Source organism: Hemitrygon akajei, chromosome 23 (genome assembly GCF_048418815.1).
Source record: "Hemitrygon akajei chromosome 23, sHemAka1.3, whole genome shotgun sequence".
Taxonomy (NCBI): domain Eukaryota; kingdom Metazoa; phylum Chordata; class Chondrichthyes; order Myliobatiformes; family Dasyatidae; genus Hemitrygon; species Hemitrygon akajei.
Window position 1 is genome coordinate 61,526,103 of NC_133146.1, and position 26,748 is coordinate 61,552,850.

At 40.1% G+C, this 26,748-nt stretch overlaps 1 protein-coding gene across 2 annotated transcripts in view; it reads left to right on the forward strand.

Annotated features, from left to right (window-relative positions):
- The window catches only part of atrnl1b (attractin-like 1b), a 984,325-nt gene that overhangs the window by 816,449 nt on the left and 141,128 nt on the right, over window positions 1–26,748 (forward strand). The gene's annotated exons all lie outside the window — the stretch shown is intronic.

The window sequence follows — 26,748 nt, forward strand, 5'->3', positions numbered from 1 at the left end:
AGAGAGTAGTGGTGGATAATTGTTTATCGGGATGGAGGCCGGTGACTAGCGGGGTGCCTCAGGGATCTGTTTTGGGCCCAATGTTGTTTGTAATATACATAAATGATCTGGATGATGGGGTGGTAAATTGGATTAGTAAGTATGCTGATGATACTAAGGTAGGAGGTGTTGTGGATAATGAGGTGGGTTTTCAAAGCTTGCAGGGAGATTTATGCCGGTTAGAAGAATGGGCTGAACGTTGGCAGATGGAGTTTAATGCTGAGAAGTGTGAGGTTCTACATTTTGGCAGGAATAATCCAAATAGAACATACAGGGTAAATGGTAGGGCATTGAGGAATGCAGTGGAACAGAGAGATCTAGGAATAACAGTGCATAGTTCCCTGAAGGTGGAGTCTCATGTAGATAGGGTGGTGAAGAAGGCTTTTGGAACGCTGGCCTTTATAAATCAGAGCATTGAGTACAGAAGTTGGGATGTAATGTTAAAATTGTACAAGGCATTGGTAAGGCCAAATTTGGAATATTGTGTACAGTTCTGGTCACCGAATTATAGGAAAGATATCAATAAATTAGAGAGAGTGCAGAGACGATTTACTAGGATGTTACCAGGGTTTCAGCACTTAAGTTACAGAGAAAGGTTGAACAAGTTAGGTCTCTATTCATTGGAGCGTAGAAGGTTGAGGGGGGATTTGATCGAGGTATTTAAAATGTTGAGAGGGATAGATAGAGTTGACGTGAATAGGCTGTTTCCATTGAGAGTAGGGGAGATTCAAACGAGAGGACATGATTTGAGAGTTAGGGGGCAAAAGTTTAAGGGAAACACGAGGGGGTATTTCTTTACTCAGAGAGTGATAGCTGTGTGGAATGAGCTTCCTGTAGAAGTAGTAGAGGCCAGATCAGTTGTGTCATTTAAGGTAAAATTGGATAGGTATATGGATAGGAAAGGAGTGGAGGGTTATGGGCTGAGTGCGGGTAGGTGGGACTAGGTGAGATTAAGAGTTCGGCACGGACTAGGAGGGCCGGAATGGCCTGTTTCCGTGCTGTGATTGTTATATACTAGGGTGTACAGTACTCACCAACAGTGGCAGGTGTGTCAGCTCCAGGAGATGAGTGGTTGTTGTGGTGTCGGGCGGCTTTACATGGATGAAGCCATCACAATCATCAAGGACAGCAAGGGGTGAACGAAGAGTCACAGAACTCTCAGAACTGCCGGCAGCAGCAGGTGACACCGGTTTGAAGAAAGTGGTGAGGGTTGTTTGCTTGGCAGCATTTTGTTTTTCAGCAGAAGTTTGCTTGTAGGGAAGAAGGGTTGACTGCAAGGAACAACTGACATGCTGACTTGGGTCCATGTCCATTGGGTTATGCACTTTGGTAACAATTCATCACTTGTGATGAATCAATCACTGCACTTTTTTAATTTTCTCAACATTTTTCTTTATATTTCTGATCGTGGACTCACTCAGGCCGAAGTAGCGTCCTGAAGCTGTGTTACCTTCACCTGACGAGGCCCTGTTTATAATTTCCAATTTTTTTTTCAAGTGTTAAAGCGGTTCTCTGCTGCTTGGCTGATGGCCCAGGACTTGACATAGGATGCTTAGGAGGCATAGATAAATATTTCAAGCACAAAATCAGTGCACCATAGATAATAACAACAAAAGTTTAAGAGCAGAAGATCGCACATCCACCCGCTGCCAAAACCAATGCGAGACTGGCACGAGTGAGACTGTGAGGCGTGCATACGTGACTTGTATTGGCGAGAAAGCGGTGCTTCTCATCCCAACAGCCTCGCATAACTTGAGTTTTGGACGCATATAAGGAGAAGTTGGTAGAAATAGGTTTGACGCATAACTATGAATCCACATTGTCTGAAGACGCATATAACGAGGATAGGGTGTATGTTGTGGGTTCAGGTGTGCTCTTCCGCACACCACTGTTGTACTGTGTGATTATTTGAGTTACTGTTGCCTTCCAGTCAATTCATCCAGTCTGGCCATTCTTCTCTGATCTCTATCATTAACAAGGCATTTTTGTCTGTGGAACTGCCACTCGTTTTTTTTTTGTTTCTCACTCCATTCTCTGTAAACTCTAGAAATTAGCAATTTCTGAGCTACTCAAACCATCCCATCTGGTACCAACAATCATTCCATGGCTAAAGTCACTTAGATCACATATCTTCCCCATTCTGATGTTTGGGCTGAACAACAACTGAATCTCTTGACCATGCACAGGTGTACCTAATAAAGTGGCCACTGAGTGTAAACTCACCTTTGCCTGTACTTGTGTATTAATTCTATCTGTGGAGGCAATGGTTCTTGCATAAAACAAATTATAGTAGTCATGAAGGTCAGTATTCTTGCAGTTTCTAGGTAAAGCAGTAATTGCATTCTCACCTCTCAACTTTAAATATACAGCTTCTATTCTCTCTCTTCCACTGGTTCCAAAACTGACATCTCCACCCACCATGGTTGAGACTTTAATGCACGGACCCTCCCCAAATGGATTATTTCAATGTTCTACTTTCTAATTTCCCATTCCATCTTTTCCAAATCTCAGCCTATCAGCACATAAATCTTTAGTCACCTTTTTCCTTGACCTTGCCAAACTCTTGACAATTTCTTATTCCTTTGACCGAAGACTTTGTCCACTATTCCTTTCAGTGACTTAGTATATTTGCAATTCCACCTTCTCCACCTTCCTAATAAAGGAACTCAGCCTGAAACATCAACTCTTTGCTTCTCTCCATGGATGATGCCTGACCTGCTGAGTTCATCTGGAATATTGTGAGTGTTACTTGCTTACAGCTTCTGATTTTCAATGTGGTTACGGCCTATTTGTCGAGATATTCTTTGTTTACACCTATCACTTTCCTCCATGTAGTCCTATATTTTGGTCACAACTGTGTCCACTTGCCCTCAAATCATGGAAGGATACATTCCTGCATTAAAAAGAACAAATAAATGGGGCTTGTGTTTTTCTGGCACGTAATTCAAAATGGGATTGGAAATGCTGTTTACACAGTGTGCATCTCTTCCTGATATTAATGCAAATTTTATTTTTGCTAGTTTGCTACTCTGATCTCTTGCCCTGCAGTTATGGGTAACCTAGCTAATTTATTATGTCATTTACAGTGTTTTATATAGATCTTTGATATTCACATTACTTCTGTTCTTTCATGTAACTGACCTCGGGGATTGACTCTCTGTACTGATCTGATTGTTTCTTCAAATACTTTATCACTGTAAATGCATGTGTCCTTTGTGTCCAGTTAACCAATATTGGGCACAGAACTCAAATTCTGATGGAGCACCCTACAGTTTTTGAATGGCCTTCTCTGTTGTGCTCTATAGATTTAACAATGGACTTCATTGTCCTACTTGTCTGTTTGACTGCAGAATGACAGGATCTGTTAACTATGTCTATTGACTACTTTACATCTGTATTTATTCTCAACCCAGTTATTTTGATGAACCTAATGCCTTTCAGGACACAATGGTAGCATAGCATTTAGCATTTAGCATGACACTATTATAGCTCAGGGCCTTCCGGAGTTTGGAGTTCAATTCTATCACCATTCTATAAGGAGGCTCTGTACATGCTCCCCATGGATTATGTGGGTTTCCCCTGAATGCTCCAGGTTACCACCACGGTTCAAAGACATACCGGGTTCGTTAATTTCTCATTGTAAATTGTCCTGTGATTAGTCTAAGGTAAATTCAGGATCGTCAGGGCTTGCTGGGCAGTGCAGCTCAAAGGGCCAGAAGGGCCTATTTCATGCCGTATCTCAAAATCAATAACATGTGTTTATCACCCATCATAATACTCACATTACCTCACCCTAGTCTTTGGCTGATTCAAGCTAACTGACCATTTTCTCAGTCTAAAACTATGTGCAAGTTTAAGAATTTCCCTTGAGTTATCTGCTGCAGTTCTTGATGAACAAAATCAAGGCAAGAGCAGTGGTAACACACAGAATTGACCCTATTTAGACACCTGAACAGAGTAACAAAGAGATTAGACTTGATTACATTTTGATTACCTCACAAAAGCAGCAAGAGCATGTTTAGAGCTCTTCTCGCATGAATGTTTTGCAACATTGGTTCTGTTTCTTTCTTCAATGGTCTGAACAACACTGTCAACTTAAGGATAATACATCTCTTTTTCAAGTTCCAACCACTCCCATTTCTCTTGCTCTCCTCACTGTCCACATTCCTCATCCTTCTTCTCAGGTCTACTCCCTAGATCAAGGATGACCAACTTCTTTGCTCCCAATGCTCTCTGTGCTCTCAGAAAATGCTCTTCTTCCATAGTTGAGGGATTCACAATGGGGATATTGCATTTTTCCAGGAGGTTCTGAAAACATAGTTGAAATTTTAATCCATCCACCTGCTCAGAATACAAAGTTTTGGGGATCCGATCTTGAGCAAACAAACAATCATGGTATGTCCAATGCAACATTCCCTCCAATCATTTTATTTACAGCTCCACAAACCAACCATTGCTCTGAACAGGAAATTTTTACATGTCCTGAAAACTGCAGCACTTTAATTTTTTTGTTATCTGCATACTATGAATATTTAGAATAGAAATTGAAAAGTCACGTACTTTTGATTTTATTCATTAATTAAAGGGTATCATGAGATACAATACATTACAAGAAAGAAAGTCTTTCATGTTTTATAAACTTTTAAACTTAGACAGCTTTGTCATTCAGCAGATCAGCGGCTTATTAACAATGAACTACTGACTTCCGCTCTGTGTTTATTGTTACAATTTGTAACAGTGTTGCAACTTGAAACACTGACAATGCAAATGCATTGAAGCTCTAAAATGTTTCAAAGTAAAGGTTGTGGTACAATGGCTAGCACGAGAGGGCATAGTTTTAAGGTGCTTGGAAGGAGGTACAGAGGAGATGTCAGGGGTAAGTTTTTTATACAGAGAGTGGTGAGTGTGTGGAATGGGCTACCAGTAGCGGTGGTGGAGGTGGAAACAATAGGGTCATGGAGCTTAAAAAAATAGAGAGACATGTTTGGCACAGCTTTGTGGGCCAAAGGGCCTGTATTGTGCTGTATGTCTTCTATGTTTCTATGTTTCTATGGTGTGGCTGGCCAAAGTCTTAAAAGCTAATAAGACTTGTATAACAGAGGTCACAGTTGCCTTCTAGACCATGAGTTTTGTTCCAAGTTTGACATCCTGATATTTTGTTCATTCAGACAAAGGCCTTGCTAGTGTACTGAAAGCAGTGAATTTTATAATTGGTGTTTGTTCAGAGAAGAATCCTGAGATTTAGCAAGTGGCTCACATTTTCTGGGGTCTCATCAAAGGATTTGATGAGGTCAAGCAGGATCATGAACAGTGGTTAGTTCTGCTCCCTGCATTTTTCTTCACATTTTCCTGCAGTTTCATGAATTTTGTCTCTAAATCAATGTTAACAACTAGTGGGGTATTAGCAGTTTATGTGTTTAGAGTATTGAGAAGGCCTCTAGTGATATGTAGGCCATGTACTGCCTAAAAAAATACGAAGCCTCAAGAGAAGAGGTAACCTTGAAGTGCTAAAAAAGTGTATAAAAGTGAGGTAAAGTGGCATCAACTTCATGGATCCTGTAGCGATTACAGAGGAGGTGTTTCCAACCCTGAGGCAAATCAAAGTGGATAAATCCCCACGGCCTGACAAGGTGTTCCTTCAGACCCTACAGGAGGCAAGTGCAGAAATTGCCAGGGCTGTAGCAGAGATATTTAAATCATGCTCAGTAAAAGGGCAAGTACCAGAGAATTGGAGGATGGCCAATGTTTTTCCGCTTTTTAAAAAAGGCTGTATACATAAACCAGGAAATTATAGGCCAGAGAGTCTGACATCAACTGTGGAAAAGTTATTGGAAGGTATTCAAAGGGACTGGATATGTAAGTATTTGGATAAGTACTAAGGATAATCATTAGTCAAGTCAGGTCACTTTTTATTGTCATTTCGACCATAACTGCTGGTACAGTGAAAACGAGTAAAAACGAGACAATGTTTTTCAGGACCATGGTGCTACATGAAACAGTACAAAAACTACCGGTACACTGAACTACGTAAAAACAACACAGAAAAAAATTACACTAGACTACAGACCTACCCAGGACTGCATAAAGTGCACAAAACAGTGCAGGCTTACAATAAATAATAAGCAAGACGATAGGCACAGTAGAGGGCAGTAAGTTGGTGTCAGTCCAGGCTCTGGGTATTGAGGAGTCTGATAGCTTGGGGGAAGAAACTGTTACATAGTCTGGTCGCGACAGCCCGAATGCTTCGGTGCCTTTTCTCAGACGGCAGGAGGGAGAAGAGTTTGTATGAGGGGCTCATACAAACATGGCCTCATACATAATAGATCATGTCCAATCAATCTTAGAGTTTTTTGAGGCAGTTACCATGGAAGTGGATGAAGGCAAGGCAGTGGATGTTGTCTACGTGGACATTAGTAAGGCATTTGACAAGGTCCCTCATCGGAGGTTGGTCAATATGGTTCAGTCGCTCGGCATTCAGGATGAGGTAGTAAATTCAATTAAATATTGGCTTTGTGGGAGAAACCAGAGAGTGGTAGTAGAGGGTTGCCTCTCTGACTGGAGGCTTGTGGCTAGTGGTGTGCCACAGGGATTGGTGCTGGGTCCTTTGTTGTTTATCATCTGTATCAATGATCTGGATGATAATGTGCTGAACTGGATCCTGGATCAGCAAATTTGCGAGTAACACCAAGATTGTGGGTGTAGTGTATAGTGAGGAAGGCGGTCATGGCTTGCAAAAGGATCTGCAGCAGCTGATAAAATGAACTGAAAAATGGCAGATGGAATTTAATGCAGATGTGAGGTTTTGACTTCAGTAGGACCAACCAGGGTCAGTCTTACACAGTGAATGGTAGGGCACCAAGGAGTGTGGTAGAGCAATCAGATCTGGGACTACAAGTCCATAATTCTGTTACAGGGGGTGTTGGGAGCAGACCCAAGTGCAGGACACAGACACAGAGGTAGTACAAACAGAACAGTGTTTATTGATAGTTACTAGGAAGGCCAGGGAGCAAGGACAAAATGTCAACATGAATGTAAACGTTGGATGACAAACTGGTAAAACCTGGACTTGGACTTGACTTGGCCTGGGAACTTGGATCTTGACTCGGACTTGGAACTTGGATCTTGACGTGGACTCAGCCTGGACTCAGAACTTGACTGGGACTCAGCCTAGAATTGGAACACGAAGCCTGGAACTGGAACACAGCTTGGAGCTTGAAACAGGAGCATGGCTTGGAGCCTGGACTTGGACATGGACCACAAGCCTGGATTTGTACACGGACCACGAGGCTGGACTTGAAGGACTTGGACAACGAGGAGACAGACAACCCAACTCGGAGTAGCGGCAAATGGCCAGACCTACTCAGCTGGAAGGACTAGTACAGCAGGTTCTTGACTGGACCCAGGAACACTGGATGACAAGCTCTCGACTTGACCCAGGAACAGCAGACAACAGGCTCTCGACTCAACCCAGAAACAGCGGAGGACAGGCTCTCGACTCGACCCAGGAACTGCGCACGACAGGCTCCCAACTCAACCTAGTCTCAGCTGGCCATGAAAACAACAGAATTCGTATCTCACTTGGAGTAGCAGCAAAACGGCCAGCAACCCAGCTGGACACGAAAACAACTGGATTCACTAAGCGGCCACAGCACTAAAGCAACTAGAGTCCACAATTCTCGGCAGCCCCAAGACAAGCCTAGCTGCCTTGCTGAGATGACTGGCTTCTGGTGACTGGTTACTGGTGATGAACTTCTGACGATGGTCCAACAAACCAGTAGCTGTAACTCAGAGTCTTTTATGCTGCCGGTTCGAAATGAAGATCAGGTGCTAATCAAGGCGCCCAACGGAACACGGGGAAAGGAAATAACTGGAATGAGGAGTCCATGGACCGGGCCGTGACAAATTCATTGAAAGTGCCATCACATATAGATAGGGTTGTAGAGAAAGCTTTTGGCAAATTAGCCTTCATACATTAGTGCACTGAGTATGGGAGATGGGATATTATGTTGAAATTATGTATAATTTGTCAGTGAGCCATATTTTGGTCTATTGTGTGCAGTTTTGATCACCTACCTACAGGAAACATGTGAACAAGGTTGAAAGAGTACTGAGAAAGATGTTACCGGGTTTGGAGGATCTAAGTTATATGGAGAGATTAAATAGGTTAGGACTAAATTCTTTAGGATGTAGAAGCTTGAGAGGAGGTTTGAGAGAAGTATACAAAATCATGAGAGGTATAAAGAGGGTAAATGCAAGCAGACTTTTTCCACTGGGGTTGAGTGGAACTAGAACCAGAGGTCATGGGTTAAGGTTGAAAGGTGAGAAGTTTAAGGGGAACATGAGGGGAAACTTCTTCACTCAGAGAGCCATGAGAGTGTGGAATAAGCTGCCAACACAAGTGGAGCATGTCAACTCACTTTCAACATTTAAGAGAAGTTTGGATAGATACATCAAATGTAGAGATATGGAGGGCTTATGGTCCTGGTGTAGGTCAATGGGAGTAGGCAGTCTAATGGTTTCAGCATGGACTAGATGGACTAAAGGGCCTGTTTCTGAGCCGTACTTCTCTATGACTCTATATCTCTAAAACTTAGAGTTAAGAACCATCAATCACCAATTCACAACTTCTCTCATCGTATTCTGCTATTTGTTTTTTATAACCAGCAAACAATCCCAGGACATCCTATCTACTTCACACTCCCCAAACTTCATGTTCAGCCTCTAGACTGAAATGAGGTGGTTCATTCCCCCAGACACATGCTGTACTGCATCTTGTTCTTTCTCTCTGCATCTGCTCAGAACACAGAAGTCTTCTCCTCCACCTATCTTTTCATAAGCCACATCTGGCTTGTCTTCAGTCAGAGAATGTGAGGCTAATGACCATGATCAGATGAGTTTCTGTCACATTGCTCAACCAAGTGGAGCAGGAAATGCTGGAGATTTGTAGCTCTGTAAAAGTTGTGAATGTAATGGAAGGTGTGGCTGGAGCCTAATTTGAGATGGCTTACTGCATATATATTGTAATCCTTCATTCTTCTCAAGAAATATTAACTAAGCTTCATGAATTTCAGCAGCATTCTAATCAACCATCACTGCTACAATCCCACCCTGAATCCCATTGATGTCCTGTTTCCCTACCCTCCTGTATCCTTCTCTGCGATGAGCTCCTTGAAGGCAGCAGAAGGATGAGAAGAACTCTTGGGGTGCACTAATGTGTGTCCCATCCCACATATGTATCAGAAAAGTTTATGGGCTCAAGATACATGGCCAATACAACGAGGACCTGAAGAAATCCCCAACAGCAAACACCTGCTGGGAAGTGTGGTGAGAAAACTCAGGAGATAGATGGGGTTCTCCCCAGGATCTGCTGGACTGGTCGGAGGCACCAAAGTCAGTAGCCCTGCCATGAACAGGATGTCACTAGCATTGGGAGACCGGTCAAGGAGTTGAAACATCTTGGCTTCAAGCATGTGTAGCGTCATCTTGCTTAGCATCGGCATTCTGCGCTCTATCAAAGATACAGCATTCAGGATCTCATACAGGGAATTAAGAAGATGTTGTCTGCCTGTTTGACCATGATAAGGGCACCTCCACCCATAGATCTCATGGAATTGTAGCCTTTGCATGTCTGATGGAATCTCAACTGGATGCTGTGCAGATTTAACATATCTGTTGTTGAAGAGAGAGGTTTTCATTCAAAGAAATAGAATTGATTCCTGGTGCTCTGTTTCAGACTGTCTATTCTTTTATAAACCTCGCAATCATGCTGACAGGAAACATGCCCAGCCAGAGATGCACTGTACCTGTCTCTGGCCATGCGCTCTATTTGGTATTCTATCAAACTACAGGAGTTTAGCTATTTTATCTGCAGTTATAAACAAAATACTTTATAGAAATTGACTCAGAAAATTGTCTTGAAGAAGGTTGTTGTAAATTAGTACACAAGTGCAAAGTGAATCAAAGGTATTGGGAATTAAATCTAGTTCATTAGTCTGGGATGCAACAGTTGTACTGCCAGAAATTATAAAATCAGTAAGTGTCTAAATATTTAACAATCTTCACTGCAGGATTAAGGATGTGGATAACAATGATTGGTCATACAAAGGTTGGGGAAATGAAATGGCTGAGCAACCAAAATTAATATTTGCATGTTTTGCCAGGGTGGCTCTCAGTGCCAACATTACCTTCACCGCTGTCTGCCTCATCCAGTGTACATTGTTGTGTTTACTCCATGTTCTGCTCTCGAGAGGCATAGTCCAGTTTGTATGAACATCACTTCCTATATGTAAGCTGTGTTTTATATCATATCCTGTGCCGGTTAGTTTTGAAGATACACCTCTCTTTATTTCCCTTTGAAAGACTAATGCCTGTGATTCAACTTTTGGTAAACATTTAGTAGATATATTTTGATGGAAATATTACATTTAAGTTTATTAGTGCACCACGAGTTTGCTCTTGTTTACATGCATAGTTATGGAGTGCTGCATATGTGTATTACCTTAGTTAACACCGATAGTGAGAATTATCAATGGTATTAGTACAAAACAAGAAAATCTGCAGATGCTGGAAGTCCAAAGCAACACACACAAAATGCTGGAGGAACTCAGCAGGTCAGGCAGCATCTTTGGAAATGAAGAAACAGTCAACATTTCAAGCCAAGACCCTTCTTCAGGACTGACAAAGAAGGGGGAAGACACAAGAATGGTATTAGTATATTCAGAATCACATTCTGTATTGATTTTAATATATATTTTATTTAACTTTCTGCAGTTTCACAATTAAGTGATGTCATTAAAAACCCTGAACAAAGCTTCTGTCTCAGGTGATTTTTGAGAAAATGTTTAACTTGCTGCATAACTGAGTACATAAGCATTTCAGGGGCTCTAGAATCCATATTTCTATGCTAAAGGCCTCTCCGTTTGACAAACTTGTGCACGGTGTTGTTTGTAGATCATACTGTGGGGAGAGCCAACTCCCTTCCCCAGTCTGACTGTCCAGATGCCAGTGCTTGTGGAGCAAGAAACAATTTTGTGAAGGAACTTCGCAGGTGAGATGATCGGTGAGCTGGAAGGAATTATTGATGTTTTAGATCGAACAAATTCCTTTCTTCCTACAAATGGTGTTTGACCCATTAAGTTCCTCCAACAGAATGTTTATTGCTCCAGATTGTCAATGATCTCGCCCATCCATCTAATAATCCCTTAGACCCCCTACCATCAGGCAGGAGGTACAATAGCATTAGAAGTAGAATTGGTAGGATGGCCATAAGACAGCTGATCTCCCAGCCACCACCCAGGTCTCATCACACATGAAGTGCCAGTAGCGTTATACCGTTTACTTTTTAACGTGTTGCAAATGCATCTTATTATTTGTTAATTTACTAGTGGTGATATTACTTTATGTGTTATGTGCGTGAGTTATGTGAACAGTGTTGTGCATCTTGGTCAGGAGGAATGTTGCTTGGTTTGGTGGTATACATGTATACAGTTCAATGACAATAAACTTGAACTTGAAGATTCCAGCAACTATAATCTTATATGTCTATAGACACTGTGCTTATTAATTATTCAGGCTATATTTCAGATTATGCCTATGTCGATCCGGCATGATAGAGATTTGGAGGGATGCCATGGGCCACTATTTGTAATATACCCTGTACTTATGATCTGTGTCCTCCCAAATTAATGGAAACGTTATTAATTGTGAGACAATAAAGAATCACAGGATTGAAGCATTGTGATTACTCCCACATGAATAGACTTGTGTAATCTCATACTGTGGTCAGAAACCAGAAGGATATCACCTTGCAATATTTCAGTATGTTAAAGTCACTGTGTAAGTGCAGAAATGAATGACATTAAATGCTGGAATTATCTTGCCAATCAGGCTGCATGTGGTGAGGACAAAGAAAAAAATTGTTGTAAGTGCTTGTAAATTCAAAGTAAATGTATTATCAAAGTACATATATGTCACCATATACAACCCTGCCATTCATTTTCTTGTAGGCATACTCAATAAATCCATAATAGCCATGAAGGACCGCACCAACTTGGGCATTCAACCAGTGTGCCAAAGACAACAAACTATGCAAAATAAAAAGAAAGAAATAATAATAAATAAATGAATACGCAATAGATATTGAGAGCATGAGATAAAGAGTTAGAGTTTATACTGACTGTAAAAACACATTAATTGCATACGTTATCCTGCTACTACGTGATATGTGTGTGGCTCTCTTAAAGTAAACTTGAAGTTACACCCATATTCCCGAACTCCCATTTTCATTTGAATCAATTTAAAGTTTTGAATTTACAAAACATAAAAATCTTTGAAAGTGAGTCCATAGGTTGTACGAACATTTCAGTGATGGAGCAAGTGAAGTTGATAGAAGATATCCCCTTTGGTTTAAAAGTCTGATGGTTGAGGGGTAATATCTGTTCCTGAATCCGGTGTTCCTGGGTCCTGAGGCTCCTGTACCTTCTTCCTGAAGAGAGCATGACCTGGATGGTGCTTTCCTATGACAATGTCAGTGTGCTCGATGATGAGGAGGGCTTTACCTGTGATGGACTGGGCCGTATCCATTTTGTAGAATTTTCCATTCAAGGGCATTGGGGTTTACATACCAGGCTGTGATGCAGCCAGTCAATATATTCTCCACCACACAGCTATAGAAGTTTGTCAAAGTTTTAGATATCATGCTGAATCTTTGCAAATTCCTAAGGAAACAAAAGTGCTGTCGTGCTTTCTTTGTAATTACACTTACGTGCTGGACCTGGGAATGTCCTCAGAAATGATAACACCAAAATATTTAAAGTTGCTGACCTTCTCCACCTGTGATCCTCCAATAAGGACTGGTTCAAGGACTTCTGGTTTCCTCCTCCTGAAGTCAATAATCAGCTCCTGATTGTTATTATGGCACCATTCAGCCAAATTTTCAATTTCCCTCCTATATGCTGAATCGTCACCGGCTTTGATTCAGCCTACAACAGTGGTGTCATTAGTAAACTTGGATGTGGCATTGGAGGTGTACTTAGCCACACAATCCCAAGTGTAAAGTGGGTAAGACAGGGAACTAAGCACACAACCTTATGGGGTACCTGTGCCGATGGAAATTTTGGAGGAACTGTTGTTGCCTGTCTGAGCTGACTAAGGTCTGCAGGTGAGGAAATCGAGGATCCAAGTGCATAAATAGGTATTGAGGCCAAGATCTTGAAGCCTATTGATCAGTTTTCTTTGCTTCCTGGTTACTAAATAGACAGCCAATGATGGCCTAGACATAAGAGATGAATTTAATACTGCCAATCCTATTACTTGGTTAGGTCAATGGGAAATGTCATTTAGTTTTAACAATCAAGACATAAATGAACTCTTTAATGCAGCTGTGTACTGCAGATTGTTTAATATGCAATATATCCTGCCTGGTAGTTGAAGGCTATGGATGGATTCCAAATCACAATTAAAACACAGTTCTTGTGAGCAGGACTGGGTATAGAATGTCGTGCGGTGGAGGTGCAGATAGGAGAAGGTTGCTACTAGAGCCTACCTGATCATGAAACTGTAATCTTCTAACCAATTCAAGTACAAAGCTATTTGTAGATCCTTTGTGCAAAGTAGGACCTCTTACAAACAGCCCCCTCACCAGCTGTCTTCTAATAAGCCCAGCTGGTTGCTGAGGTAACTGGTGCTGCTGCTGCTCCCCTTCCTCCAGCTGGCAATATTTGCACCCATAATGAGCAGATGGAGCTTACTGAGGGTAAATAAGTAAGAAAATGTCAGGAAGAAGCAAATTAAAAGCTGGAGACATTCTTGGCAAATCACACAACTCATTGGAGTGCAGTAATTGTAATACATTTACATTTACATGAGTGGCCCTTTGGGCAGCTTTAGTGACTCAGAGACTAATCTGTTAGATTGGTACTAGGTAGGACTGGTGTGAGTTTCCCTGAGGTTTCCAATTGGAGTCTGAATCATACCCTGACTTTTCTGTTTATGTAAACACGTGGGTTGACTTTTATTTGTAGTGGTTAGCGTGACGTTGTAACAGCTCGGTCGTCAGAGGTTTGAGTTCAATTCCAGCGCTGTCTGTAAGGAGTTTGTATGTTCTCCCCGTGAACGCTTGGGTGTCCTTCAGGTGCTCCAGTTTCCTCCCACTGACCAAAGACATGCTGGTTGATAGGTTAAATTGGTCATTGTAAATTGTCCTGTGATTGGGCTAGGGTTAAATAGGATGGTCGCTGAGCAGTGTGGCTTGTTAAGCTGGAAGGGCCTATATCTCCGCTGTCTCTCTAAATTAAACTTAAAATGGTGCCTAGCGTTCTTCAGAGAGGTTCTTACCACTGCTGCCGGAACCAAGGGGAAAGGTTTATGATTGCCCTTTATTTTACAGCCATTCCTCAAATATACTCTTAATAATTGACTCCATTGCTTTAAACTTGACTAAATTTTGACTAATGGGTCTGTCACTGCTTTTATCTATTTTGACTTTTTTTATGAACATTTATTAACTTTTTTACAATCTTGTCAGTCTTGTAAAAAGAAAATTGATCATAAAAAAACAAAGTATACCAGAAAAAAAGAAATTGATTCATCTTTATTGTTCATCATCATCTCTCTCTAGTTAATAAGTCAAGTTTACTGTCATTTAACTATAAATATGCAAATAATGTATATAACCATATAATGTATATGGAAATGAGACAACATTTCTCCGAACCAGGGTGTAAGTATAAGTATAATCTGATGGCATACTATACAATGATTTATGAGAGACAAATTGCCAGGTCCATTTTGTCCTTCTGAGAATCATCCACTCACTTCCTTATTTAAGGATAATTTAGAGTCAATTAATCTACCAACCCATTTGTCTTTGAGATGTAGGAAAAAATTGAAGACACAATATCAAGGAGGCGGGGAGGTTAGGGGAGGAGACGTGCAAACTCCACACAGACGGCATCAGGGGTGAAAATTGAGCCTTGGTCATTGGCGCTGTGAATCAACATCTCTACCAGTTATGATGCTGCGCTGTTGAATCTCTTTTCATAGAACCATGTATTAAAGATTTTGAGAACCCACTGCTTAACATTTCAAGCATATTGCTACATTTCAGTCACCTCTTTACTTCCACACTTAAAAACAAGTACCGTTTGTATATAAGGTTAGAAATTCCCCCCTTTCTTTCCCTGCTGATGTTTCATAGTTCATCATCTGATATCTCATTAAATTTACACATTGTTTTCATAACCCCACTCACAGCAGCTCTGCTTATTACTGTAATATCTCCCTTTCTACAACTCTCCATCTCCTGCTCCATTTGTGGCAATGGTGTTCAGAGTCAGGTTTATTTTCACTAACTTATATGACATGAAACAGTATAGTGCAAATATATAAAATTACTATAAAATACAAAATAAGTAAATAGTGCAAAAAATGGATTAACGAAGTAGTGTTCTTGTACTATTCAGAAATCTAATGACAGATGGGAAGATGCTGTTCCTAAATTGTTGCGTGAGTGCATCAGGCTCCTGAACCACCTCCCCCTGTGTGCTCCTGTGGTCATTTAGCATCACCTTTGAGAGTGCTCCTTTCTATCCACTACTGATTATTTGTTTGTTTGTTTATTTATTTATTAGTTGATTGCTTGTTTGAGATACAGCACAGAATAGGCAAGCCACATTGGCCAGCAACCCCTAGTTCAACCCTAGCCCACTCATGGGACAATTTACAATGACCAATTAACCTACAAACTGATACATCTTTGGACTGTGGGAGGAACTGGAGCACCCAGAGGAAACCTATGATATCACAGGGAGAACATACAAACTCCTTACAGACAACGGCAGGAATTGAACCCGAGTCACTGGTACTGTAAAGTGTTGTGCTAACCACCATGCTACCATGCTGCCCTCTTATAGGTGTTTATTTTGTAAGAATCTAGAAATCATGCAAATGTGAAAAGGACTGGTTCTTTAAAATATACTTCTTCACTTGTGCAAGGAATTTAATCGGTGTGATTATTGCTAATCAGGAAAATCTGACTTCCTTTCTCAGCTGTGCAGCCTATACCTGAATCTAATTTTAGAAAAGAAAACTACTTTGTGTCATCATGCACACCAACAATGCCTACATCAGCAACGTCATCATTATGCGCCATGTTGTATGACATGGACAGACATGGTCTTTCCATGACCATGATTATTTTTGACAATCTTTTCTACAGAAGTAATTTGCCATTGCCTTCTTCTGGGCAGTGCCTTTACAAGATGGGTAACCCCAGTCATTATCAATACTCTTTAGAGATTGGCTGTCTAGGATCACTGGTCACATAACCAGGACTTGTGATGTGCACCAGCAGCTCATATGACCATCCACCACCTGCTCCCATGGCTTCACGTGACCCTGATTGGTGGGGGGGGGGTTTAAGCTGGTGCTACATCTTGCCCAAGGGTGACCTGCAGGGTAGCGGAGGGACAGAGCATTTTACACCTCCTTTAGTAGAGACATATGTCCACCCTGCCACCAAAGCAATGCCTTACAACCACTTAATAGCATATGTTGTTAAGTATGCAAAATACTCAGGATGATAAATTTTTCCAGTTACATACTTTTATATTGCATTTAGAAACTATTGTAGTAAATGCGGTATATCGAGAGGTGGCAATTAGCATAATTGTTGCAGTGCGAGCAATCACCAATCGGGTTTGATTTATACCGCTAACTGTAAGGAATTTGTATGTTCCTCCCGTGACTGCATGGGTTCCTCTAGGTGCTCCAGATTCTTCACACATTCCAGAAACATAACAAATAGGCGTAGTATATTTTGGGCATGCAGGAATGCCCAGCACAATCCCTACTGATTTGATTTGACGCAAACAACGCCTTTCACTGTATATTTCAATGTACATGTGATACATATCTTCATATTAATATATTACAGAGTCTGAGCCTCTAACAGAATTATTTATTTGCATTAGTTCACGTGTTTGATCAGTTAGCCTGTGCAGTACATCACCTGAATGAGCACTTGCAAACCAATTGTGAATTTCTGGCATTAGCAATTATTCAGGGATCTTCACTTTGGTGAATGAAAAAGAAGAATGCAGCTAAATGGAGAATTCTGAATACTCCCATGGCAATATTTGAAGAAAAGAAAAGGAAGCTGTGTTTTCTAACTCTACACTCCACCCTCCTCATAAAGCAAACATCGACGGTGCCTAGAAAGAGATAATGGATGGCTGAGTTTGCTGTGCAGCATCCAGAAGAACTCTAATGAGAGAAGAGAGCAGACTGCAGCAGAACTGCCAGATTATCTAGTTGTTTCTTGCAATAATTAGCTGTCCCAACTATGCTTGGAGCAATGTGTTTCCTCAAACTTGTCACTCATTACTTACCCATGCAAGCCTTATAATTTTGAATGCTCACCAGACACAAACTACAATAGGATAAAAATACAAACAGTGCCAAAAAAAACTTAAACACAAATCATTTAGAATTGAAGGAGCTTTAAGCAACAAATCCAGCACAGGTTGCTCTCTGATGCATTTTGTGCTGCATCATGGTCCTTTCTTTCTTGAAATTTGTATATCAAATTGCTGCTTGCAAGACAGGAGCAAATGCAAAGTTAGCATTCACTTCAAAGGGTTCAAAGGTTATTTTATTATCAAAGTATACAACTGAAATTCTTCAATTTCTTCAATAGAAGACTAGAATATAAAGGCAATTATGTGATACTGAGTCTTTTCAAGGCATTGGTAAGATCACATTTGGAGTATTGTGAGTAGTTTTGGGCCCCTTATCCAAAATAAGATGTGCTGGCATTAAAGAGGGTCCAGAGGTTGTTTACAGGAATGATTCGTGGAATGAAAGGGTTCATAGATGAGGAGCATCTGATGCCCTGGGCCAATATTTACTGTAGTTCAGAAGAATGGGTGGGATGGGATGTCATTGAAACCAATCAAATATTGAAAGTCCTAGATAGAGTGGACATTGAGAGAATGTTGGGAAATCTTGGACCAGAGGGTGCAGCCTCAAGGACATCCCGTTAGAACAGAGATGAGGAGGAATTTCTTCAGCCAGAAGACGGTGAATTTGTGGAATTCATTTCATACAGATGGGTGTGTAGGCTAAATCATTAGGTATGTTTAAAGCAGAATTTAACAGGTTCTTGACTAGTCAGGTGTCAAAAGATACAGGCAGAAGGCAGGAGAATGGAGTTGAGAGGGATAATAAATCACCCATGATTCTTATAAGAAGAGGTAGGTGCCTTCATATGAAGAGGGACAATTCATGTCAAGCATAAAGCCTTTCCAAATTTCAAAATTGTAATCCATTTTCTCATACAGTTTATTTTCCTTTCTCTGTTTATTTTCACCCTCACCTTGAAATTTGGAAGGGCCTTGTGTGTGACATTTGCTCTAGCTCTTCTTAAGAAGACACTTGCCTTATTTTATTTGTACAAGAAATCACGGTATATCGTCGTATAAACACTAGCAATGCACACAAAATGCTGGAAGAACTCAGCAGGTCAGACAGCATCTATTGTAAAGAGTAGGCAGTCAACAGAACAGCCAAGACCCTTCATCAAGACTACTTTTTCTTGGTTCCCTTTTAACTGAAAATGAGAGGCGCTGTACTGATAAGGTTTCTCTAATAATCATTCATAACAATTACATGTAGTTTGTAAAAATGGAGCACTGATTTGTAACCCAAAAAAAAAAGCCACAATTTTGTGCACTTATATTGGTTCAGAACTTGAGAATGTTGATGAACTAAACAAAGATCATATTTGGCAGTTTGTTCTTTAAGCATCTTTGGTGAATTTGTAACATTGTGGGCACCATGGATGTAACACTCTATGCCAATGTACAGCTGACAATAGTCAGAATGCTTAAACCATGAATTGTTGACCTTGTGTATCAATTTATCTTGGATTGCTTGGTCATCTCTCAACACAAAGTCAGAACAGAAGCAAATGTGTATTGTTTGCAGAGACAGAGAAAGGAACAGCAGCTTCTACTGCACATATCTAGAATAAGTCAATACTTTAGACCTCACTGCATTCTCACTTTCACAGTCACCAATAAAATGCATCCAGCCCAGACGATATGGCTAGTGAAGTGGAAATGGAGATGTCCGTAGTTGCGTGCATTAATTAGGTAGACTGCCTTCCCTTCTCAGATATACAGCCTATATATTCTACTACTGAAAGAAAGAGATCCCCTCTTTTTCATAAAAAGCAGGATTACCGGTAGGTATATTTTTATATGTACTTTGAAACATACAGTGAAGTACGTTGCTTGTGTTGTGGATGTGCTAAGATCACTATGCTTCTGATGTAATACAGCATGCCCGCAGCTTACTAACCATAACTTGTACGTCTTTATCGTCTGGGAGGAAACTGGAGCACCCAGAAGAAACCTATGCAGTTTTGGGCAGAACGTACAAACTCCTTATCGACAGCGGTGTGAATTGAACTCCAAACAGTGATTGCTGGTGCTGTAAAGTGATTGTCCAAACTTTTATGCCATCATGACACCCCCTATGTTACCACACTGACCCGTCTCATGTTACAATAAAAGGAAATCACTTTCTTTGAAACATCATACACACCAGCAATGCCTGACAATTGTATAACATTACCTAAATTTGTTGACTGATATTAAGTGTGAAATTGTAGCTGTCAGTTTGCTTCAGGTGCACCTTGCACAGCAAATTTGTTTATTTTTGTCAGATGAGTTAACAATTTTAGTCAGAACTTTCCTCCAAATAAGAGTAAGCAATTGCTTTTCAGTTTAGAGTCTCAGCTGAAAGGCAGAGCCATTCAGAAATGCAGCACTTCATCATCTCCACACTGAAATGTCAGTTGAGATTCATTATCTGTTCCACACGGACCTTCTGAGTCAGAGATACCATTGAGCAAGTTGACACTTTGAGCCTTTGGCTCAAATCTGGATCAAATCTGCAGGAAGATTAAATGAAAAGAGAGATTCATGGATGTTTGAAAGAGGCAAACCTAATGCTGGATAGAAATGAAATAGGGGAAAGAGAAACTAGCTCATTAAGCCAGTTTTAAAAAATAGTCGCAGTTATATGAAACTCTCATGCATGTTCTGGAATTGGGAGTATTACAGATAGAAAGCTGAGGGCTGGAATCTGCCATTTGACTAGTCAGGTGGAAAACCAATGTTCATAACCTTTTGTTTCAAGCCGTTACAGAGAAATTTCTGCCTCCTTGTGTGGGAGGTAGTGCAGAAGTTGAATTATAACCTAATTATTAGTTTTTTTGTTTTACGGGGTTAGAATTTTGATGATTTAAATGATTTGAAATAGATCCAGTGGAGAAGAATTCTCTGATTTACACATAATGCCCATATGTCTGCTCAAAGAAAGAAAATTGATCATATAGGAATCATTGTGTATGTTAATATTAGTTGGGATATTGGGAAGGTACATAGTCAATAGAGGGATAAATACTGTATGTTCAATTTCACATGGAATATTGCCACAAAGCTGTTACATTCTAATCAAATCTTTGTGATCTAAATCACTTTTTAAATGATTACCTTGACAAATGAGTTCGGATTTTGAGCAAGCCATTGAACAACTTTGAGTTAAATCCTAAATCCAAAATAGGCTATTGAGGTAGCTTGCACAGTAAACTTGATTAATAATTGATGCTCTTTTTTCTTGAATGTTATTTATGGATTATTTTCCATTAGTAAATTTCAGTTCATTTTTTATCCCATTTGCTTCTTGCTTCAATGAAATGATGAATATAATTTATTTCCAAGATTTGTTCTTTCTTTTGTCTTAGCAAGATTTGTGACACTTCCTTTCTATGACTAAACAACGTGTAAAATGTTGGTCTACATTAACATGATGAGAAGTACACAATGGGCAAAATGTATTTGTTCAAACAGTTCCCTCTGGAGATGCGAATTTATCATCTAAATGACTTGAGTCTTTGGTGGAATTACAAAAGACATTTGCTGACATTTTTTCTCACAGATTTGCATTCTATTGTTTTTAATGAAAATACTGCAGATGGTTTACAAAATAATTTCATGAACATATTCATTATTATTTAAATACCAGTTTTCTGTGCATCACCATTTTCTACTCAACCTCATTTTAGAATTCCCTTGATGGTTACTGATTTTACTCGCATTCTGTTTGACGTTAATAAATATTTTGGAGAGAAAAGATCATTTTTATTTACTTTTTGGCGACTATTGTTACTATAATCAATATTAACCATCACTAATTGCTATAAAGAAGCTAGCAATCTTGAAATGAAGTTTGTATCAGTAAATTTAAATTTACAAATTTGGATCTGGTTATTACAAACTGATGATTCATTTTTATGTTGGAGGACTACAGATACCAATTTATTCCACTAACTGCAAATTACAAATCATTATATTGAATACTGAGCTGAATAATAAATGACACCCAGAACTGTCTACACCCACAGAAAGCAAAATTTAAAATGATTTGCTCTTTCAACCTCCAGAAGTGAACGTGTAAATGTAGCTTTGTTCTGGGGTAGTTCTTGACAAAGTGTCGGAGAGCAATATCAATGGTATTCAAATGTGTATTTGTGTACTTCAGCAGGTTCAGAAGATGAGGAGAGCCTCTTCTAAAAACTCAGATGTATCTATGAAACTAGCTCAAGAACCATTTCAGAGCCAAAGAGAGAGGCAGAACATAAAGAGGCCCTTTGTCACGCTAGTCTGAACCACTCATTTTATTCACCCTACTTTCCCACTAATTCTCCCCAGATTTTATCAGTTACTGCTTACACTATTTACGCTGGCTGATTAACCTGTCACTGGCACATTTTTGGATATGAGGTGAACCTGGAGGAAACATGGAAACATAGAAAACTACGGCACAATACAAGCCCTTCGGCCCACAATGCTGTGCCAAACATGTACTTACTTTAGAAATTCCCATAGTCCTCTATGTTTCTAAGCTCCATAAATAGCTATGATGGTTGTCATAAACGCAGTGGCCTACAGAACCTGTTACTATGACACACAGTCACATCGCGAATGTGCAAACTGCACACTGGTAGAACCTGTAGATATCCAATAGTACAGCACTGGACAGGCCATTTGGCCCATGATGCTGTGCCAATCTTGATGCTGATTTATATGAAATGTCCTTCTCCTGTGAATCATTCCTATTCCTCCATTCTTTTAATATTCATGTGTCTATCTAAAAACCTCAAACTCCTCCAATTTGCCTGCTTCTACTACTACCCCAGTAACTCATTATAGATACCTACCACTCTCTGCAAAGAAAAACATGCTCCTCAAGCTGCCTTTAGACGTCCTCACTTTAGCCTTTAAAGCATTCCTTCTGATGTTTGACATTTCTATGCTGGAGAAAAGAATGTGACTCTCCCCACTATGTATGCCCCTCCTAATTTTTATAAATCTCTATCAGGTTTCCCCTCAGGAAACCTTTACTGTTATACTATTATTTTTGTGACTGCGTGTCCTCTGCAATCATGACCATATATGCTTCGTGCTGTGTGCTGTTGGTAATGTGTTTTGTAGCTTGACCTCGGAGAAACATTGTTTGATTTGGCTATGTTCATGTATGGCTGAACGATAATTACAAACATTTGTACATTTGAACTTGAACTGGAACTATCTACTTGTATAACCACTGTCAGTGAACTATGAAACTGAACCTGAAGCTCACTCTGTACTTCAGTGCTTTTAAGGGGCCTTCCATTTGGCCTCTTATTAATCTGTGGTCACTGGGAAGCCTGTAGCAGAATCCCATCTGCATAATTTCACCTATCCTATTTCTGACTTCCACTCAAGTTGCTCTCTGAGTGTTAATATAACACTCTCCCTTGTCAGTAGCACAACTGCTCCACCTTTACTCCCCCCCACCTACTCCATCACATCTTAAGCAACGAATCCCAGGAATATTCTCATCCCTCATGCATCCAGATCTCTATAGTGACAACATAGTAACTCCTTGGACTGATCTAGGCTCCTTCCCCATTAGACTCCCAGCATTGAAATAAACATATTTCAGCCCATCAGTCCCATCATATTTATTAGCCACTCCCTTTCAGTCTTACTTGTCATACAATCTTTCTTGCCCTTAACCCTACCTTCTGTTCCCTTGCTGCTATCATTCCCATTCCCCTGATTCTCTATTTTAAACCCTCCCAAGTAGTAACCCTCCTGGCAAGGATATTTGTTCCTCTCCAGTCTTACTTGTATAGGTCCTACCTGCCCTCGAATATATATTGCAATATGTGTCCTGTGCTGAGTGTAACTGCTTTTTACACCTTGGCCCCACAGTACTACTGTTTTGTTTTGCTGTATTCATGGGTATTTATGTATGGTTGAATAACAATTAAACTTGAATTTGAACATGAGTAGAGCCCAATGATCCATAAATCTGAAACCCTCTTTCCTAGACCAGCTCTTTAGGCACATATTGAACTGCTCTCTGTGTCTATTTCCCATCTCACCAGAATGTGGCATAGGAAGTAATCCCGAGATTTCAAACCTGGAAGTTCTGCTAATGAAGTTAGGATTGGACTGAATTCATTGGAGCTCTACTAGTTGCCACCTTTCAGTTAGTTAGTTATTAATTTTCATTCGCATTGCTGCTTTTTAGTGCAGAAAGTGTAAATTGGATCTTTATTGAATTACATTAATGCATTCTTCTTAACATTGTATATTAATACCAGTGCCAACAGCTGTATGAGGTGTGAGCTGACCGTGGTAGATTGGAAAGCTACATTTAAAAATACTAAACTAGCAGCAGCGAAAGGTTAAGGAATTCATGTATAATTTACAATTAGTATATCTTCCTTTAACTTGATAGGTAATTATATCTTAAAGAACAAAGCAGAAGTCAAAGGAGAAATGGAGTTACTGGTGTATAATGCAAACAATGCTACAATAAATAACTGTAGTTCATTACTTTGAACTGAACCATGACACTAGAGCAAAAGTTCAGAGGTTCATTTATTATCAAAGTATACATCTCTGAAATTCTTCAATTCACCAGGTAGCCATGGAACCAAAAAAGAATAGAAAAAATTGGCAGCATGATCATCAACTCCCAAACCTCACCTCCCTGCAAAAGGAAACAAACAAAATTGGAACAAGCATCTCAACCCCCAAATCCCTCCTCCCACACAAAAAATGAGAAAGACAGCTAGACACATCCACCCCCAAATACCCCTCGCTGTACAAAAAATAACAAACAAAACGGATCAGGCACATCAACCTGAAAATCCCCCCTCCCTGCACAAACAACGAACAAAATGCATCAGGCACATCAATCCCTCAAATCCCCTCCCTGTACAAAGAAAATGAGCAGATGGGGTGAGAAAACACAGAACATAAGAACTGTAAGACTGAAACATTGAGTCTATAGTTCAAAGTCCACATCCAAGAATTATTTTATCATCCATGTTTCTGTATGAAGTTTGCATATTCCCTCCATGACCACATGGCTGTCCTGCTATATCCCAAAGCAATTCTGACAATTTAGTGGTAAAGGAATAAAATGTAGTTATTCAGCATGTGTGTACGGAAATAATGTGCAGAGGAAAGTTTTAAAGCTTATGCTGAATATAATGCACATACAAAAATTACTATTAAAATACTACTTTCTATGTCCATGATGGTGTGGCTAGGTACAGATCAAATGCCATCTATAAATTTGCTGCTGATACAACCATGTTGGCAGAATCTCAGAGGGCATATAGGAGCGAGATATACCAGCCAGTTAAGTAGTGTCACAGCAATAAACTTCCACTCAATGTCAGTAAGACCAAAAAAGTAATTGTGAACTTCAGAAAGGGTAAGATGAGGGAACACAAATCAATCCTCATTGAGGTTATTAGATGTGGAGAGAGTGAGCAATTTCACATTCCTGCGTGTCAAGATCTCTGAGGATCTAAGCTGGTCCCAACATATTGATGCAGCTATAAAGAAGGCAAGACAGTGGCTATATTTCATTAGAAGTTTGAGGAGATTTAGTATGTCACCTAAACTATGAAGACTTCTTCCCCCTGTCATCCGATTTCTAAACTGACATTGAACCATGAACACTACCTTGTCTTTTTTTTTATTATTTCTGTTTTTGCAATATTTTAAATTCAAGTATTTAATATACATATATATATACCTAGAATAACTGATTTACTTTTTCTTCAATAATATCATGTATTGCATTGTACTGCTGCCACTAGATCAACAAATTTCGTTAAGACCTTAAGACATAGGAGCAGAATTAGTCCATTTGTCCATGAAGTCTGTTCTGCCATTCAATCATGGCTGTTAGATCTTTCCCCTCCTCAGCCCCACTTCCCAGCCTTTCCCCATAATCTTTGTTGCAGTGTCCAATCAAGAACCTATCAAGCTCTGCCTTAAATATACCCAATGACTTGTCTTCCACAGCTGCCTGTGGGAACAAATTCCTCAAATTCACCACACTCAGGCTAAAGAAATTTCTCCACATCTCTGTTTTTAATGAATGCTCCTCTATCCTGAGGCTGTGCCCTCTTGTCCTAGACTCCTCCTCAGTGGAAAACATCCTTTCCACATCTACTCTGTCTCAGCCTTTCAACATATGAAAGATTTCAATGAGATCCTCCCCCCCCCATCTTTCTAAATTCCAGTGCGTGCAAACACAGAGCCATCAAACATTCCTCATATGATAACCCTTTCATTCCCAGAATCATCTTTGTGAACTTCCTCTGAACCCTTTCCAATGCCAGCACATCTTTTCTTAGATGAGGACCCCAAAATTATTCTCAATATTCAATGTGAGTCTTCACCAATGCCTCATAAAGCCTCAGCATCACATCCTCGCTCTTATATTCGAGACATTGAAATGAACGCTAATATTTCATTGGCCTTCCCCGCCACCTACTCAACTTGCAAGTTACCTTTTAGGGTGTATTCCATCAGGTCCAGGAGATTTATCCACCCTCAGACTATTAAGCTCCCTGGGCACCTTTTCAGTTGTAATTTTCCTTGTTTTTTTTTGTAAGTTGGGTGGAATCTTACAAATTGTTCAGAATTGTCATGAACTTATACAATTCCTAGCATTAATTTCTGCTTATGGGGATACTAGGATCTGCAAATGTTAGAATCTAGATTTTAAAAAATAATTGCTTGGGGAACTCAGGGTTGAGCAAGGGTAGAGGCAAGGGTGTGATTTTTGTCCCTGATACACTGTCTTCATCCTAAATGCTGGTCATTTCTTTGCTTCCATGGATGCTGCTTAACCCACAGAGTTCCTCTAGCAGTTTATTATTGATTTCAGATTATAGCCTCCGGCTCTCACCACCAGGGTCAGGACCAGTTACTACACCTCAACCATCAAGCCCTTGATCCGAAGGGGGTAACTTCACTCACCCCAATGCTGAACTGTTCCCGCATCAGTTAGATGATAACCAGGATTCTGCTCTAGGTGGTGTCGGTGAGGGAAGAACACTGCTTTATACTAAATGTCTTTGGACACCTTCCAGCACTACGTGAGATATACCTCCCAAGTCTTCTGATCTATTTCCAAACAAACACTTTACACAGCTTCTTCACCTTGTCCTGGAATTACCTGCTGCTAAAGGTACATTCCAAAGTTTGCCTTTATAGTACATATTCTGTTTTCATACACTATGTCACAGTATATGCAGTGGGACTGGCATAGTCATTATTAGCT